This window comes from Chamaea fasciata, unplaced genomic scaffold (genome assembly GCF_029207755.1).
Source record: "Chamaea fasciata isolate MVZ Bird 193981 ecotype frontalis unplaced genomic scaffold, bChaFas1.0.hap1 SCAF_8, whole genome shotgun sequence".
NCBI lineage: Eukaryota > Metazoa > Chordata > Aves > Passeriformes > Sylviidae > Chamaea > Chamaea fasciata.
In genome coordinates this window covers 27136750-27156713 of record NW_027094093.1, presented here as the reverse complement: position 1 = coordinate 27156713, position 19964 = coordinate 27136750, and positions in this window count along the sequence as shown.

Sequence of the window (19964 nt, the reverse complement as noted above, 5' to 3'; positions counted from 1 at the left end):
AACCCTCAAAACAAACAAAAAACAGGGACAAATAGTTCCCAGGAAAGGTCAACTTCCTGACCACATGAATGAGATACCCCACCACAGAGCGATTCCTATTGCATAAGTCAGTTTTAAGAAGATTGCCTTGCTGTTGTCAGGGGATGTGCGACAGATTCACGATTTTCTGCGCTTGACAGCCAGAGTACTTGTCACTTAGTTCCATCTGGTAGAGAGATAACATTTCATTAATGTTCATGCTTAACCTTATAGCTCAGAGCTTTGACTCTGCAAAGTCCTGAGCATCACTGAAAAGGTGCTGAACACTCAGCACCCAAATAATTTGGCATGTTTCAGCTGCCTGCAGGATCAAACCCTGACTTTGCTTGGGAAAGATATGGTATTTCCTCCCCCTGCCTCACTCCTGGATTCTTTCCATTTTAAAACTCTCACAGAAGAGAGTTAAAATCCATTGTAATTGGCCAGGTTGCCATTTTCAATACAGATGGTGCAAAATAACTTTACAAAAATATGACTTGCTGAGCCAACTGGACAGGAGATGTCAGTGAATATTAAATAAATGCTTAGAAGTCTCTTGGGCAGCAGGTTATATATTTTTGTGGCTTCAGCAAATCAAACCCTTCAGTCCTGTCACCGCATTTAGTATGGATTATCCTAGGCCTGGACATTTGGAAACAAATTAAGAAAACAGAGCCAGGATTCCCTGGTTCCCTCCCCATTCTGCCATGGGCTTTGGCTCTGCCTCCATGCACAGACCCCAGGTTGTCACAGAAACCCGATGCAGGACTAGATGATCCACCCACATACAAACTATTCCCCAAACAGGCTTTCCTCACAGGAATATGGTCTGATCCTGACCTTGGTCAAGTCACTTAACCTCTGCTAATCCACCTGTGAAATGGAACTAATGAAATACAGGGGTATTGTCAGGATTAATTATTTAATACTCTTTCAGGTACCTAGAGATCCTTGTGGGAGAGACAGTGTACAGCTGCACAGCATTATTATTTTATTAAATGAAGTACCTATCAGTATTTCACCCTCAGCAGAATGACTGCTGAGACTGAATTGCCTCTTCACATTAGTTGTACGCCTTGATGAACAAAAATGCATTAAGAAGTGGTGCCAAGGGAAATGAACTTATGCTTCACCCAGCACTTCTGCAAAATGATGTCACCAAATCTTTGAAATGAAGCTTATTTGAGTTTCTGAGGAAGGGGCTGCAGTTAAGCCCAAATTTAGGGGACAGCCTGGGTAGGAGAGGCTCACTGTTTCCTGTAAGCAAAGAGCAGATGAGCAGGCAAGAGTTTCTGGTAGTGTCTTGGCTGTGCTCAGGTTTTCCAATCTGATAGTGGTCCAAATAAACTCCTGATCCATTAAAAGGAAGAATACACACAGTCTAAAACTCAAACGTCATTAATGCACAGCATCTGAGAAAACAAAGACTTCTTGGACAATAAGTTACCCAAATTACAGCCACACATGCTGCAGGGGGAAGGACAGATGGTACAAGAACTGGAGATACAAGAAACAGATTTGTGACCACAAGGAAAAAGAATCAGGAGACATTTTTACCCAGCTAGAAATATCCAATATTTAGCAAAGCAAATACCAAGGAATGCTTCTTGAGGGGAACGAAAAAGAAAGACTGAGGGGTCAAAAAGAAAAAAAAAAAATCTTTATGATAGGAATTAAGCAGCTATGAAAGGAGGCCTTTCAGCTTTCCTAAAAGGGCAAGTAATCCTCAAGGACTCCACAGTAGGAAATACGGAAAGAAAATTTAGCGACACGCACAAGGACAACAGGCTGGTATGCTCCCTCCCCGAAACACAACCATGAGACAGAGGCAAAACTGAGTGGGAGGATGAAGTCACCTGGCAAATCTCCATTGGTGATGATACCTTTGGAATAAGTGACACAGCATCCCGTTGTATTACATGGCTTATATAAGACTTCAGGGAAATGTAAAGCCCAGATGGGGAAATCTTAGTCCACATTGTTTTAGACCACCAAAACACATCAGGGAGCAGGATGATTTAATCCTTGAACACTTGTTAAACGTTCAGAATAGAAAACTGCATTACATGACTCCAGTTTGCTGGAAGTCCTCACAGATTGTAATGAGACATTTCTGAAAATCACAGGTAATATTTAACACAACATTCATGCATGAAAACTTTTACACATGAACCTTCTATTTTGTATTTGCTGTTTATATGGGTTCAAAATAAACTAGTTGCCAAACCACATATCAGCAGTCCCCAAAAGGACTATTTGGATCCAAACTCATTCAGCATCAGTGCAGGCAGCCCACAGCCAGTGGCACTAATAAAGTCTTGTTTAAAAAGACAGGGATAATGCTTAGTAGATGCAAGAGATACAAGGGAACGTCTGAATTTTTTAATGAGGAGCTAATCAGGAGGCCATAAAGCCAATGCTGCTTCCTCAAATAAGTCAAAACTATTTCTGTTGTTTCTGCAGCGTTACTGACAATTCAACCACCTCCCTGTAGCAACCAGCCTCCAACATTCTTACAGTTTATTCTTATGTATGTGAACTACAAGGATCAAGTACTTCCCATTAGGAATGAAGAGTTCCAACTTTTTCTGTTGATGGGGAAGAATATTCATTATGAAAAGCTGTTAAACAATGTTTTTTAGTGAATAGGTCCAGATAATTCGTAACTAATAATACCAAAGATAATCAGCTGAAAAATGTCTTACTGATGTTCTTATTATTTTTTAGAGTGGAACATCAAATCAGTTCCAGAAGATTCCAAAGATAAGGGTAAGTGAGCACACAAAGTGATAAATATTCAAGTAGAATAGTCAAAAAACCTGTGCAGTTTTCAGAGTAATGCATCCAAGTGAAAACAAACAAAAAGCCCAATAAATCTGCTAATTAAAAAAATCAGGTTGTTTTAATCAACACCTGTCAATACTATTTTAATGAAAACAATTATATATAACACACAAATACAAAATTTTACATATACATACACGTGTATATATAAAGTACACAAAATTCTTTGCAGAAGTGACAAGATCAATACAGCTACTAGCAGAAAAATACAGGGATTGCAGCATTTGATCCAGTGTGACATTTTGACATTAGAATGTTGCAACAGTATGAGCAGCACACATTTCCCAACTAATGTATAATTAGCTACGGTACAGAAAGCAATCACAGAGGGGAGTTCTGAGCAGCTCTCCACATCTGAATGCACATCCAGCTTTGAAACTTTCACTGACATAAAATTATCATGTACAAGACAAACCATCATAAAATGCATGAGACACCCCCCTAGGATTGACAGATAGTAAATAACAGTAAATGTAGGGCTGCTGTACAAAATAATTCACATCAGTTGCTAACTTGGACTTACTCGATCAGTGCACTTCAGTACAGATATATAAAACAACAGGAACAAGGAAAATCAGATAGAATAGAGAATCAGGTACTTCTGCAATTCTGAAAGCTGATGTTAGAGAAGTCATCCATGAGTAAATCATGCTGCTCTTGAGTTTGCGGGGGACTAGTTTTGCATCTGTAATATTATGATATGTCAAGTCAAAAAACACAGACAAAAATGGAAGTGAGATAGGATCAGATTTTCAGATGGTGTCAGCATAGCACTGCTATACCACTGCTATACCAGCTGAAGACAGCCCTTGAAGTCTGTAAAGGCCTTTGAGTCACTTGCACAGACAATACCATACAAATGCAAAGTGAGGTACCCCTGCACATTGGTGATGAATCACTCCTTTGTTCCTCCTAAGAACAAAGATAAACAAAGTGAGGGACTTAAGTCAATACAAAAGCAAGAAAAAATACATGCAGATACAGTAATGTCCCACTGAAATATACTTAAATGATAATTTTCCTCTTCTCTTGCTTCTGAACAAAGTTTCTCCCTCACCCCAAAAGTCTGCAATACTGATGTTGATCTCTCTTGCAGTGGTAGGGAAGTCACGCACTTAGACATATTTTTGCACAAGGCGGCAAAAATCCGTCATCAGTTATTTGCTGGGTTGTTCCTTTCAGCAAATCAACAGTGCCATAAATGCAGAAACATTTTCAAGCTTTATCAAGTATAATCTGACAACCCCCTCTGGTAAAACCACAGATATAAATAAGCATATTCTTCACACGCATTAGTCTGCTCCTCATGACAAGACAGAGGTGACCTACAGGCTAAGAGATCCTATATATCCTTTCTCCTTGGGCTATCTCAAGGTTTTCATTGCTGCAGAAGTTGCACTTCCCTTTTATATCCATAACTAACCTCTATTTCCACCGTAACACTGGGTATCCTGAAGGCTTCCCTTAGTGCATATAGAATGTTTTCTGGTTCTAATTGCTTTTGTCCATTAAAAAACAAAAAAAGCCTATTATTAAACCAACTGCCACATAATATTTTCCCATCCCCTAGTGATACTTCTCCAGGATAGGAGAGAATCAATTCCTTAGCTGTATGTCAAGGATAAGTCACCGTAGGTCATGACACCTAGTGTTAAAGGAGGCTAGAGACCAAGGTCAAGCATAAAAATCCCAGTGGTCCACTGTAGTCTGCTGTTAGTTCAGTCTGTTTCAGGCCACCTCCACTCCTTCCCAGACAAGCCTGTAAAGAGAGGACAACCTCTAGAGCTGGAGGGGATCAGCCAGTGCTGCTTGAGCAGTACAGGCAGTAAGGCAGTGACCAACCCCCATCTGTATAGGAACCCAGAAGAAAGGTCAGCCACCACACTTAGACACATTGCACCCCACTAAGAACAAGAACCAGGAATGGAAATATTTTTTTTCATCAAGTTGAATGATGCAAAGAACTTGGGAAGGGGGAAGGGTAAGTCAATGAAATCTGCCTCCTGCTACTACCAGTCCAGTCATACTTATTCCCGTTTTTTGGATTGCCTGGGTCACTGGCTATGAAAGCAGTCCCAAACCCAAAGATTTCATTACTTTAATATAAATCATCAAATTATGCAGTTTAAGTGTGTGTGGCTCCATTATTCCTCTGTGCTCAAAAAGTTTAAGCCATTTACTCAGAAAGAATGAGAGTGCAGCCAGTCAAGCACATCATGAACAAATACCAGCTAGTTACAGAGCAGAGCCCTCATGAGCAACTCATCAGCTGAAAAATGTTCAGAAGCAATTTGGCAGACACTAAGAAGTTGAAAATAGAAGAGAGGACTGGATTATGAAGGATTTAAAAATGGAAAAACACAAAGATAGGTTTTGCCATTAGTTATTTGATGATCTTCAGCAATATGTGAAAAGATTTATCCATTTTGATGTCTGTTTATTCTTCTATTGTTCCAGAAAAGGCATCTACATGTTGCTACATGGTATTCAGTAATAGCATTACTCCTGTCTTAATGCGTGTTTTTCAGCCAAACTGTACCTTAATTAAGTTACGTTATCTAATCCCAACAGCTGATGAATTATCTGACATATTTTATACCCTCTGGTATTGAATCTGACAGGACAGGATCTATTACCCTACAAACTCCTGAACTCACATTTAAACTTTTCATTGTCCTGAAAACAAGCTCCCTGCATTTATTGCTTGAAAAATGGCAAGAGAGCAGTGTTCATTTCAGGTCAGGAACTACCAGGAAAGGTAACATACAGCTCAACATGCACTAACCCATACACACCCCAGCAGTAGTAATGCAGTCAGTAGAAGAAACAGCTTTCTTCATGGATGCAAGAATTTGAAATTATTTCTACCTCCACAGCTTCATGGGCAACACAATATTTATTCCTGCTCAAATGTTGAGTTTTGATCTATATGGGTCCAGGACTGCTGTATGTGAGATTCTTCCAGTAAGTACTAAACTTGCATTACTTGGGAAACTCCTTCTTCTGTGGAGCAGTTATGCACAATATCTGAAGCGTCCAGGTGCTACGATGAGCAGAGAGCTGGGGGAGGGGGGCACAATCTACGTGGCTGCCACTACAAATGGATCTTGAAGTGTACAGATAGCATATCTTCCCTTTTCCCAAAAGGCTGTAAGACACTCCACTGCTCATGATAACACATTTTCACAGGCTACTTTAACCCCTCAAGGAGCTACTTAATGAAGTAGAATAATACAATAACTGGTCTTCTGCTGGGATTTTGGCCTCCAGATGCTGATAGAAATCCTTGTTTCTCATAGCCCCATGACTTTGGCAGGATTTCTAAAAGCATCAAAAAGAATGAACAGCACAAACCCAAATGCACACCCAGATCCAGGCTTAGCTGTGTTTACTCTGGACATCTCTGTTATCAACTGTGAGTTACCACAGGAGCCAAGGATATTGCATTACCATCCCCACTTTACAGCAGTAAAGCTTAAGCACAGAGCAGTTAATGGATTTGCCCACGGTCCTGCATGTGACCCGACCCACCCCTCAGCGAGTCCTGCAGCACTGACCTTGCATTCCCCTTCATTCCCTCATCACAGAGGCATTTCTGCACCATCTCCCACACCTTCTCTCATGCTTGGAACAGCTTTCTAAGCTCTAGTCAGCACATATCAGCCCCTCACCTCATTCAAACTGCTCCTGAGAAATCCCTTTGCCTACAAACATCAAAGAGCAGGCCCTGCACTGAGCTCATCGTTCACACGGCATGAGAATCTGGCTTTCTGTGTTGGTATAAACAGAGGACCCAATAAAATATAGGTGCATCTAAACTCAAACCACAAATCCGCAGGCTGCAGTATGCTGCTCCCTCCTTTTCTGATGTCTATTATATTGTCATTTGCCACATCTGTCATTTAGACCAGCAAGTAATTCACGACATGGACCCCAGTCTCTGGCTATTTCTTAAATTATACCTAGAGCAAACATGGAGATTATACAGCAAGATAGAGAGTCCTCAGTCTCATGCTGTAACAGCACAGTTACGGTTTCAGACAGCCTGACCAAAATGCCATGAAGGCATGAAAGAAGTGGAAACTTTCTTTTGAAAATGTGATGTCCAGGCACTTCCCCCGGTTGAACTTCTTTTTCTAAGGCATGCATGTTGAGAGAGAAGCTAAGCCTGCTGAACTTTCTCTGAGACTGAAGAAAGCAGATCAGTCCAGACATGAGCTGTCCCAGTGAGCAATTTTTCTCACTCTGTCCCCAGGCTTTCTGACCTCTCCCCTCAACCAGCAGAGCCATCCTGGGCTGAAGCTGTTCTAGCACCCCGGTCTGTAGAGGTCAGAGGTACCACACAATCAAAGCTGCTTTGCAAACACCTCCCCAGAATTACAGCATACTGAGAAAGCAGGGCAAGCTTCCTGGTACTCTCAAGAGTTGCTACATTTGCAAGGAATAATGCAAAGTGTCTTCTTTCATTACCCTTGGGATATACCACAGCATGCAGGAATCCTTTATTTCCAGCTTGTGTGGATGGCCTCAGAGCTCCTACTTACTTTTCACAAAGATGAGTGAAGCCAACAGCACAGGTTAATCCCAGGTGTAATTCACTGGAATAACTATCAGGTTAGGGAACTTGTTTGTTCATCAAAGGGAAGGGAGAAAAAGGAAGCAGCAGCACTCTATTTGCTGCAGCTGCAGTGCAAAAGGCATTAGTTACTGACACACAAATCACCCAATTTGCAACTCTCTAAAGTGTAGATGTAAAAATACTTTAGAGAATTATCACAGGGTGAAAGGAATAATTCTGGCAGTGCTGATGAAAAATGTGATCTCTTTACTTAGAGGCACCTTTGCTGCCAGGCCATCTCAGCCCAACCCTGACCTCCAGGGCTAAGTTTCTCACAGGAGATGAGAGCAGAAGTTAGTATCTGCAGCCTTAATCTCTTCGGAGTCCCCCTGCTCACAGCAGTGAGTTTTGTTTGCAGTGTTGAAGCCACAACACAGGTTCCTTCAGTGAGCAGTCACCAGGCACACATCGGTTTAATTTACTTTCTTACAGCTGCTGTAAATTGGGCTGGATTCACACACACCAAAAAAAAAAAAAAAAAAAAAAGTAGCTTAATGACACCCCATCATCAGATATCCAGGTCAAAACATCAAAACATCATTGGGTTTTGGAGAGAGATTTGTCTTTGGAAGGACAGGCCAGTATCAGGAAAACTCCAGTATTTTGGAGCTCACTTGAGTTTGCAATGCTGCACTTGCTGCACTCCCGTGTCTCTTCAGCCAGCATCTCCACCTCTCTCCACTTTCAGAGGTGGATTTAATTAACTATTGCAATTAATCAGGCATCTCAACTCCACCCAACCTCAAATGTCACCTCGCAGCACATGCTTCACTCTAAAATGGTCTTCATAATAGCAATTATTCCAGGACCTTACAGGACTTTTGGCACACATGCCTCCAAATAAACCATCCCATAGAAAATACCCATAGAAAAAAATCATCACATCCACGGAATAAGTCTCCCTCACTGCAGCTCACGAAAGGCATGGATCTCCAGGTACCTCAACCAACACTGGCAGACCACAGAAATCCAGTTATTTGGAAACAACTGCACTACCACTGAATGCCAAGTAATCTCTCAGTTGGCTTCTTCTTGGATCTTGGCACATAGAAGAATCTGCTATCCAAGGAGGACAGCCAGGTATGATAAACCTCCATTGCTACCACCTTCAGGGATCACATTCAGAGGATCTCCCAAATACTGGAAGCACTGTCCATAGCGAAACAGTTGTCATTGCCTGTTTGTCAACAAGAATATTTTAAACTTTTTCCTGTGGTTAAGTCACCACAGACATTTTGCCTTCTGAAAATAATGTGGAAAAGTGATGAAAATATAGGTTTACCATAGCAGACACTTGGATCCCCAGATCCAGCCCTGGCCAGTGCTCCCTTCCCAATTTCATATCTGCTATGATTAGATGCAGAAGGATTAGTCTGAAAAGTCTTGAAGTGCACAGAAAGGTTATGAACATTCAGTAAGGGAGCAGAGATTAGATCCCATGGGTTGTTAGGCACTAGTAGAGTGCATTTGCCTAAGGCTATTCTGTGTAGGAAAGGCTGTGTTGTGCATGACATTTTGCTAGTTGGGCAGGAACACAACAGGATATCTGACAGGAATATGACAGCAGGGTCTTTATATGGCTCAGCAATCTTCACACGGATCATTGAAGCAGCACTGGGCCAACTCAGACCAAAAAAAAAGCCAAAAAAATTTAATTGCAAAAGTGGTGGGGGGGGGGGGGGGGGGGGGGATCCCCGTTTTTCTTTCCAAGATTCTTAAAATCCACAAAGAGCCACATATTCTATTTTCAAACTGTTCCATGGCCCTTGAGGCTTACATTGCAGACAGGCTAAAAGCTGTCCCTAGTGTTTTGCTTCCTACCTGGTAGGAAGGATAAGCACAGCCTGAACCTGTGGCCAAAGAGTTCAGGGATTCTCAGAAAACGATGGTCTGATGGGTGAAAAAGATGGACAGAGAGAGCAGCCCTCAGCTGACTGCCCCACAGACCAGCTCTGCTGCAGCCAACTGTGAGCAGCTTCCTTCAGCATGCACAGTAGAGTGTTGACATAACTAGACTGTAGCACCAGCCCCCCTCTGAGCTCTCTGCAATGGAAAAGACTACGTTGGAAAAATATTCTTCATTCTGTGGGTGGCTACAGGTGCCAGTAGGGCTCCAAAGACAATCACACTTGTTTAATCAATGTCAAAGTTCCAGAAACAATTCATATTACATATTCAGCCAATGCTTTTCTGTCCAAACTAGTCAAACACTGCCACTGGTATTTCCTTTTGCACTCTTTAACTTTTCGTCTGAAACTGTAAGGCATAGCTTGCTTGGTCTGATCAGAAGATGGCATACCTTATGCCATGGGGCAAGTCTTGTAGGTAAAACACACAGAGATCCAGAACTTTCTGCCACTCTCTCAAGTATTTCTTCAAATATAGGTAGTAGGACCCAAAGACTCCAAAACTGAAAGCACAGCTTGTGGGTCTTTGCTCTGGCTGAAAAACCAGAGCATTCCTCCAACTTGGCCCCCTCGGGAATATTATGAATGTGCAAGTGGCACCACCATGATCAGCCCCTGCTCTAAAGAAAGATTATCTATCCACCATGGGCTCCAAACACTAAGGTTCAGCTGGTAAGGTCACCTGCAATAGCTTAGAAGTCAAATGCTGCCAATTAAATAAAATTCTGGTGGCCCATTTAACCTCTCATTAGGAAAAGCAGAGCATCCCTGAAAATTTGGCTTGCTTAAGTTAATTAAAATTAATTGCAGAATTTTTATTATTCAAACACAGGAAAATGTATTGTTACCTAAGTCAGAGATCTTGCAACCCCTGTCTTTTGGCCTAAGCTTACAAGAGATGATGATGTTAGTCTTCAAGATGTCAGTTCTCATTTTGGGGACTTAAACCTGTTACAATATGGAAAAATCCTAAAAAATAAGAACTAAATGCACACAGAAGTCTACATGAGAAAGGCTTGGCAACATTCTTGACAACTATTCTATTTATCAATTTATTTAAAATCAATAGGGTTTGATGTTGCATCTCAAACTCGGATCTGTCTATTGAAAGAATTGAGAAAAACTCTACAAGTCAAAACGCTTCCTTCAGGCTTTTAAATGAGTTCTGGGTTTGAGGGGAAGAGTTAAAATACAAAGTGGGGTTTAATTTGATTTTTTTTAAATAAAACTTAATGAAGGTTCAGATAACAAGAAATTAAAGACACTGGTTTGCCCAGCAGCAACTTTTGCTTCTGATGAATTTTCACTCATAAGAATTAAGTCCATTTCAATTGACCCAAAGCAGACTTTTACAAGGAGACATGAAATGGAGGAGTCATGGGATCTTTGCTGCATTTAAATTGTCAGCATTTCTATCTATTTCATTTCCCATATTAAAAATGGAAAAAGGAAGAAAAGTTATTAAAACAACAAAGCGACTGAGCAAAACTGGACAGTCCCCAGGGACACCAGCAGAGACTGGCTGGACAAAGCCTGAGGCCAGTCCCCACTGCAGCATGTGGAGGGCCTCGGATCCCACAGCAACCAAAGCCTGTCCTCACTCTCTGTTCCTGCACCATCCTGGACACCCATGGCAGTACCAAGCCACTGGCGCTGGCAAAGGCTGCACCCCATCACCCACCAGTCCCCTCTGCTTTTCCCCTGCCCACGGGAACATCAGTGTCATGAGAAACCAGCCAGCTTCAGAGAACCTGTGGAACGAGCACAGCCACGTCCCACAGTTTCTCCTCAGGAAGGCATGAGAGCAGGGCACACAGCCCTTTACTTATTTAAAGACCATGCACTTTGCGCAACAGAAACCACCTCTCTCCACCGCTGCTCCCCGGGACAGAGGCTGATTTCCGCATCTGCAGCTACACCCCTGATCTTGCCCAAGAGCAGCTGCTCCATTTCTCCGCTACAGAGAGTGGTGGTTTATTTTGGCATGTTGTTCTTATTTTGTAAGAAGTATTTTGTATTTGTATAACCATATAATTTTGTAGCTGGAACTTTCCCTTCCTTACTTAGCAGGTGATGCCGTACATGGGTAAATGGCAGTCGTCAGTTTGACATGTTGAGGCTCATCATTTTCTTGCTGGGGAACAGTCTGTTTACAAGGTCTAGACCAGGGAAAGACCCTCACGGCAATGTTAACTCAAGCCTCGCTAAACAACAATGCAGAAAAAAACTCCAGTCTTCTGTGAGTTAAAACTGTATCTCAGGTACCTGCTTAGCCTCTGGGCTCGTTTGGGCTCAGATGCATGGAGCTAAGTCTTTCTGGTTCCCTCAGCTCTAAATAAAAATTTTAAAATGAACAACCAACCAAACAAACAAAAAAAATGCAAATTCACAGACAGCCTTCAGTGCATAGTGATGTTGAGGCTACTTCAGCTGACAAAAAGTTACCAAGTGCATGCACACAGAGGCAGGCAAGAAGGTGGCAGATATCTGTGGAGAAAGTATGAAGACAAGGAAACAAACCATGCTCAGTTTTGAGAGCTGTAGCCATGTCAAAACTCAGTCCAGGAACAAACCTAAAGTGTCCTGCAGTCCCAGTGGGAACAACCACCAGCAAGAGATGTCTGTTCAGATAAATCAGGAGAAAATGTTCTCTTCACAGAGAACTGCTCTATTCACCCAGGACATGGTTCAGGCTCTTCTTAGGAGAGGCCATAGTTACAGGTTTCTGATTTTGCAGGCAATAGAAAGGCACATGAACTTGCGGCTGTGACTCAGCCCATGCCACAAAGAGCCCTGAGTCATGCCACTCTCACCCACACCTGACCTTCCCCACGAGTCAACAGTTCCAGAGCCAGTTATGGCACCACAGGCTCACTCTACTTCCAGTTTCTTCAAGTAAGAGGACAGTTTTGATAAAATCAAATAAGCCTGCACCTGACACTAGTTTCTTTCATCATAGCTTTCAAACAATGCTCAGTTCAAAACAGTCTCATTTGTACTTGTTGCATAAAGCCATATATTTTACCTACATGCCACTGTGCTATGGTGCAGATAAAGTTGCACCCCAGGCACATCAAGGAATCTCAGTTTCTGTCCAGTGCACAGATGTTGGAGACTAAGCAGATATTATCGCTGCAAAAACACATTAGATCGGTTGACAAAGGAATGACTAAAATCACTCAAAGACCAAGGAGGAGAGTGACAGTCTTTCTAAATTTACATTTTTTACTCTTTAGCAGGAAACGAAACAAAATCTACATTAAGGACGCGATTGAGATTTACAAAGTGTAAGCACTTGGAGTTACAAACTGCCAGAATTTCAGATGTCAGTGTAATCTCAGTTCAACACTCTTGTGAATGCGCACTACGAGACAGGTTTTACTTATTCGTATCACCCACCAATGAATGCAGGCACCTCATGAGTGGAAAGCCGAGCTGCATTACCATAACACATTGACAGAAGTTTAGGAAGGGGAGAGAGGAGAAGGAAAGAAAAAAAAACACCACTGAAAATAAACTGGGTAACATAATACTGGAAAGAAACAAACTGAAAATGCATGAGGAGTTACTAGCACAATAGCCCATACCAGACAGGCGCAGTCAGAAGTCACACTTCCGCAGCCTACTAAGAATGATCTTTAGCAGTCAAAAGCAGAGTGGACCTTGGATATTTTTACTGAGGCTTTTAGTGTGCCTAATATAAAAACAAACCCCAAAAAACCCAATCAACAATATTTTCAGCATCACTGCCCCCTAAATCTCAAGGAGTATTTCTGTGGGAGCACATACTTCAAAGTAAATTACTTCACAGATAAAGAACCATATTCAAAGCTGAGCAAAAATGTAAGTAGCCCACAAGTATCTCCTCTACAACTGCTAATCTTCATTTTGATCACCTGCGTTGATGCAGATATCTGGAAGTAAAAAAAGGACACATTGTGTATTTCTGAAGCTCCACACAAAATGACGTTCTATTACTTAATACATTATCCATCTAGTATAGCATTGCTTTTTACCTCCAGGACTGAGAAACAGACTTATTCCCTAATTAGAACTGCTGCTTGGTTTAATTTTTAGGGTCACTCCTGGACATCCTTCTAAAACATACCCAAGAAAATTGCTGGTCTCAGGGACAATCGACTATAGGCATGGCTGAAGGAAAAGTCCTGAACCAACCAAAAAAACAGAGTGCATCTCTAAGGAATAACTGTGTATTCTTGGAACAGACAAATTAAACACAAATGCAAAAGTGCCATTTCAGGCTTTTTTATTACATATTTTCTCTGTAACTGAAAAGAAAAACCCTACAAGATGCAGAGGTAAAATAGATTCTGTGGAGTTGCCCAGAAATGCACCCTCATTAAATGTCATTTTAAGTAGTGCTAGCTCTGCCAGCTCAAAGCATTTAAGCACCATCATGACTTTTCAAGCCCTGAGAATCTTGTTATTTGCCTTATGGCTTTTTCACACATTAAATGCAATCAGATCACAATTTAAGCCTGACTTCATAACCATCTCGGTAATATTGAGACTCAATAACATTTCAGCAGAAACTTAGAGTCAAAAATACAGAAAAGCAAAGGATTTTAATGTAACCATGATTTGATGGACCAGGGGGTGTGAACTCAAAATATTGTATGATAAAAATTAAAATCACTGGAGCTGAAAGTGCTTAGGCAACCTTGTGAAATTCATTGCATTTTCTAGAATGGATTGAATCAAGCTCACATACCTTCAAGAGCAAGGGTATCACAGATTTCACCAAGGTGTTGCTGTCACCTTATCATCAAGATTTTGGTTTAGGCCTATTTCTTCCCCACAATTCTAGCTCACACTAGAATCTTTTTGTTCACTTCCCTCCTCCAGCATTGCAGCCATTCAGATATTAAAAGAGGGGCTTCCTAACTCGCACTCCCTCTGCTGACTCTCCAGTGGTGCAGTGTATTTTTCTTTTTTTTAAATTTTATTTTTAATGGTCTCTACACAACACTCTTTACTCTAAAATCATCCTGGCACACTCACACATGTTTTTCAAACTGAAAATGAGAATACAACACACTGATCTTTTAGTGTTTCCAGTCAGGTAGGTCTGTGGATTTTTTTGGTGACTTGATGCAACTGGAAGTGTCACTGATTTGTCTCTGTGTTTAATTATGTGTTCTGAGCAAACCAGAGACCATTCACAGTTCCTGTAGTATCAGCATAATGTATAAAAGCAGACAGCTGCTTGTTCTTCCCAGAGACCTTGATATCATCAGTAGCCCTGGATTGCACACACCACAGCCTTGTTACATATACATGGTGTTGCATAGTGCTTGACCTAATATTATACCGATGAGCTCACTCTGTACCTAAAGGATGCTGTAGAGAAGGAGAGGATGAAAGAATTTGTACCTAACACGCTTGCAGGGTTCTGGGCTTTGTGGACCTCAAATTCAGGCATGGAAGATGACCAGGAGGTCTCTTGCTCCATCTTTCTTCACATGGTATGTGTGCATATACGTAGATAGGTAATAGACATAAATGAATGCATATAGACAGCTAACCTTCAGCAAGATCCTTTGTCTTCCCCACTTTACCATCTTAGATGGTTGTAGTGAGGTCATAAAAGAAATGCAGCACCTGGAGGTTTTTTTCTTGTCTGATACACACCCCAACCCTCCACCACTTTATGGTTCAACATCTCTCCTTGCTACACTCCTCTTATACCACACTGGTCACAGCCTCTCCACTTGGTCATCGGGCTTGTGCCACTCTTGTTTACTTGTGGCCACATTCTAACCTCTCCTGATAACTTCCATCCATTCTGAATTTAACCTTTTCCAATTACTAAACCTTTCTGTTTTCAACCTCCTCCTCCCTCCTCCCCCCAAGTTAATTTACAATTAAAATCATAATTTGACATTGCACCATAAATTCAGCAATTCGGTGAACAAAGGAATCACCTAGTACTTTACAAAACATGCACAGGCTCATTCCTTAGTACAACACAATTCTGATTCAGTGAGTGCTATCAAGAGGATTTTACAAGAAGCTGAGCCAATATCAGGGAAAGAAAAGAGATTTTTTTTTTCCTAGTAACATACCATGAACATTTGTTAAAATTGAAAGGCAAATTTCTGATTAACCAGATTTATGACCTCTTTAACGTTCAAGCATTTGCAAAAAGTGAGTGCAAAGTTCTGCGCTCATGAATATTCTCCTACATCACATGAGCAAACTGTCACCCAAGGTAAATTCCAAATTGTTTGTGTTTGTAAAATCGGGAATGCTAATTAGTTATATAAGTCATAATGTATTGTTTCTGTTCCTTAACTTGATGACAAAACTACTTAACACGTCTTAAATTGCTAAGTGTGAAAATTACCGATATACAATTTATCACTCATTTTGGATTGGTTAATTACACAAGTTCCCACACAGATTGCCTATGGCATATTTGTCTAATGATCTAATTATTCCCTGAAGAAATTAGTGAATAACTTTACATGACAAACCTGACAATTTCACAATCTGCTCCTGGACAATTTGTAAATAGATAAGTTTGATGATATTTTGATTTTTATCTATTGGTGAACTAGTCAATCAGAATTGCGGGTCATCATCACCTCCAGAAAAATCAGACTGTTTTTATTTAAAATAACTATTTCTCCCACAGGCGAACTGGGTCTGCCCCAAGCATTACACATTTGTCTGTTTGTTAAATGGGTTGAGAATATGATTAAAGTAAATGGAAAATAACCTACATCGAGTGTGCTTTAGAGAGCCAATGTCTATGGTTTCTCTCTAAAGAAAGCTAAATAGTGTGTGCAAAATATTGCATCTAGAGATTCATGAGGACTGTTCAGAGGTCAGCTGGAGTCTCGCTGCCTCAGTCCCCTACAACTTCTACAAGTGGGATATTCAGGTCCCAGACCAGCAAAGAATTGAACATCAGTGTAATTTGCAAACTGCAAAAGACCCAATTACTTGTGCTCTCAGAGCCCAGCTGTACCACGGTCGATGTCTGATACCAGGGGCCATATTCAGCACTGGTGCTCACAAGGTCTCTATGGGTGGAGCACTATGAGGCTCACTGCGGCTCTGCAATGCAAGATGTTCTACAAAGGGGTCCTTTAAAACCCTACAAAAACTGATCCCTTCCCCCTTGGATGGACTGGGCTGAGATAGTCAGTGTTACTGCCACCAGGTCAACTTGGAGCTACCAGCACAGGACAGCCTTGCTATCACAAGTCAGCTAACCAAGAAGCTAGCTAGACTTTTAAGGACACTGAGGCTGCATTTCTTACAGTGTCACAAATGAACATCTTAAGAGGGACTTATGAAAGTCAGTCACAATTCAAAATCCTCAGGCAAGGATAAGAGCTATTTTATACTGGTCACAAAAAAATCCCCTCCAAAAACCAAAACAACCCCTGTGAGAGAACCACGGAGGCTTCTTCGTAGCACAAACAAACCATAGACCACATCAACTGCAAAAGGACATGAAAAACTGGCCTTTTGGAGCAAAATGAGCCAGGCTTGCTTACGATAGCTAGAAAGAGAATGGTTTTCCCTGAGTTAGCACTGGGGCACTGACTTTGCACATAAAACCTATTTTTACCAAATATCATACACTTTACATAACAAAGTCTGACAACAGTCCACTTCAGTGGCTAGGGGCATAAACAGCTGGCAATGGAATACACATCTAGACACGTAATCGCTAGTCTACATTATCTTCACTCTGCTAAATATATGAAAAACGGTGTCAGAATACTAAAGGTCACCCTGAAATAAATCAGGGAAAGCATATTCTACCCATATGTAGCCCTGCTCAGTCACGGAACAGATCCTGGCAGTCATCACCACTGCATGGAAGTTGTGCATCTTGGGAGTGGAAGAGAAGGATCACATCTGTGTCCCAAAGGGGCTGTGATCCCTTACCTATTGCTTCCTGGGACCTTGTGAGAAGGGCATCATTAATTTACAATGAAAAGAAACAGGTGACAATCTTACTAGAGAAAGGTCTCAGAAAAGCCATGGGGACAACAGGGTGACCTCATGGCGCTCTTGGATGCAAAGAGAAGAGAAGTAGCTGTGCTGCTCTCTCATTGCCATAATGCTGCTAACCATGAAATAGCAGAAAGTAACTCACAGGCTAATTCCATCTTGGCAGTAAGGTTAAATATTTTGCTGTGTGTAAGTGCTTGTCAATTTTTTAACTAAATTTTGGATTAGAAAGAAAAACATGCTATCAGAACCTGCATCTTTAAGGACTGAAACCCCGGGGGAGGAGAAGGCTGGAAAGCCTTGTTGTTATGCACTGCCAGTTGGAACCAGACCCAGATTAAAGCAGATTTCTCACAAGAATGTGAAGCATTGAGTGATGGCTGAATACCACATGTATCGCACCTTCACCACCAGATCCTTGCTTCTGTCAGTACCTCCACGGGCTACCACGCTGCAGTCCCCACTGCAACCAGCGCCATTAGAAACCGAAAAATCACTCGAACACACCAGACAAGTCACTCATCTGCACTTACCACGTGGTTATGCAAAGGCCTTCTCTCCCTTCCAATTTCAACACTTCATCTTTCATACAGAAAACAGAGTCCAAGCCCCAACGTTCCTGTATGTACAACACTTACTTTTTTCCGCGCTATCAAACCCGCCTGGCAGATCAATCACAAAAGACATATTCTATTCTTCAGCTCAGCACTCCCCTCCAATCACACGAACAGGTAGCACTCAGGCAGCAGCAGATTTCTCAAAGCACATCCAGCTAGCTGTGCATGACATAGCTCTGTTTTTGTAAGGGGGATCAGATAAAACAGGAGAAAAATGATGCACAGAATATTCTTAGTTGGAAGGGGTCCACAAGGATCATCAAGTCGAACTCTTAAGTAAATAACCCATACAGGGATTGAACCCACAACCTCAGTGATATTAGCACCATGCTCTAACCAATTGAGCTAATTTCAGGGTCATGATGGAAAAAGCACAAGCAAACAAGCAAAGGGATGTGCTCACTCAGATCAGCAAAAGCTGAGGATAAGGTGCTAACAGAACCTAACAGGAAACACTCTGAATGGCATGAAGTCCATTTCCAACACACAGGAGAACAACACAGCCTCTGCTACCACTGCTTCATCTGATGCAGTTATCCACAGCGATGAGCCAGGGGCTTAAGGGAGAAGTGACAATTTTTTCAAAGACCAGATTCTTAATATCTGGATCTGTAGCTTTGCTCTAATGAAAAGCATCATGGCTGTGGGTAGGCAGAGCATGCTGCCTGCACTATGCACAGGTGTACTATGAAAAATGGAGTTATCTTCACCCACAAAGTACTGTACCTCAGGAGATCAGGCAGACAGCTGTTTCCAATATTGATATATTGGTCTTGGAAAGATAGCAAATTATATGCCTCTAGGGCACATACCCATCCTAAGGGAGTTTGTTGACTTTGATTGATTTAAGTGAGATGAATCAAACTGTATTTGAGAATTATGCATTAACTACCTGCATTCAAAATTGTAGAAAATTAAAAAATAGCCAGAATGCTCCCAGATGCAAAAAAACCAAGCTGTAACTTTACCTTCTCACGTAATAGCACCTGAAGCACATCTGCAAGCCAGAAAACAGGAAAATAGTTAATGCTTTCTGCATTAATGCACCACACAGTTAACCAGTGGAACTCTCTGCCACAGGACATTATCTTTCAATTGCCTAGCTGTCATTGGATGAAAGATTTTTAGTGGAAACTAATTGTTGGGGCTACAACTGGTTTGTGTCTTTTGCCTCCTTGAAGGCCTTTTTTAACTGTGTGTTGCTATAAATGGGAAGCTGCAACAAGCGAACCTCTAGTTTAAGTCATCACAGCAGTTGCATTTTTGAGTTTGTGCTACTCTACATTGAAACAGTATCTTTGGAAAAAAAACCAAAGTGCATTTTAAAAAAAGATATCTTGGAATAAGATCTCAATGCAAACATCTTAGCCTCTTTCTAGCTAATTCAACAGTTACCTATAGCATATACGAGTACTTCTAACCACATGGTTATTTTCATAATTGCAAAGGTTGGAAGTTTAATTAGACAATCAGAAGGAAGCCCTCAAGCCAGCCCATTTTCTTAAACAGCTTTACCTAGGCAATGGGAGCAGCATTGTGTAATGCGGCGATTTACTCTGAATAGCATAATGCTTCCTTATCTTTTTTGCCCGATTAATTTCCTGACTGAAGTAGCACATAAAACCAAGCTGGTTAGACAACATGTGTCAGGAGCCACGTGTCCTGTTCAAACTGAAACGGGGAGACAGAACTAAGAGAGCCCAGGACTCTTCCCCTTTCCCTGCATGTCTGTCCCAGGCACACTGCTCTTCCACCATGACTCCACCAAGACCATCACCAACCAAAAGCTCTGGAAACCACTGACTACATGTGATAATTCTTTTTTTTTTTTTTTTCTCTCTCTTTGAGGGGGCTGGGGTGTTAAAAGTTTGTGGTCCTGAGGGATATGGACTGTGGCTCAAAAATAGAAATTAAGTGGAACTGGGTTTTGTGATGCAACTCCACAAAACCTTGATGGCCTCACAACAA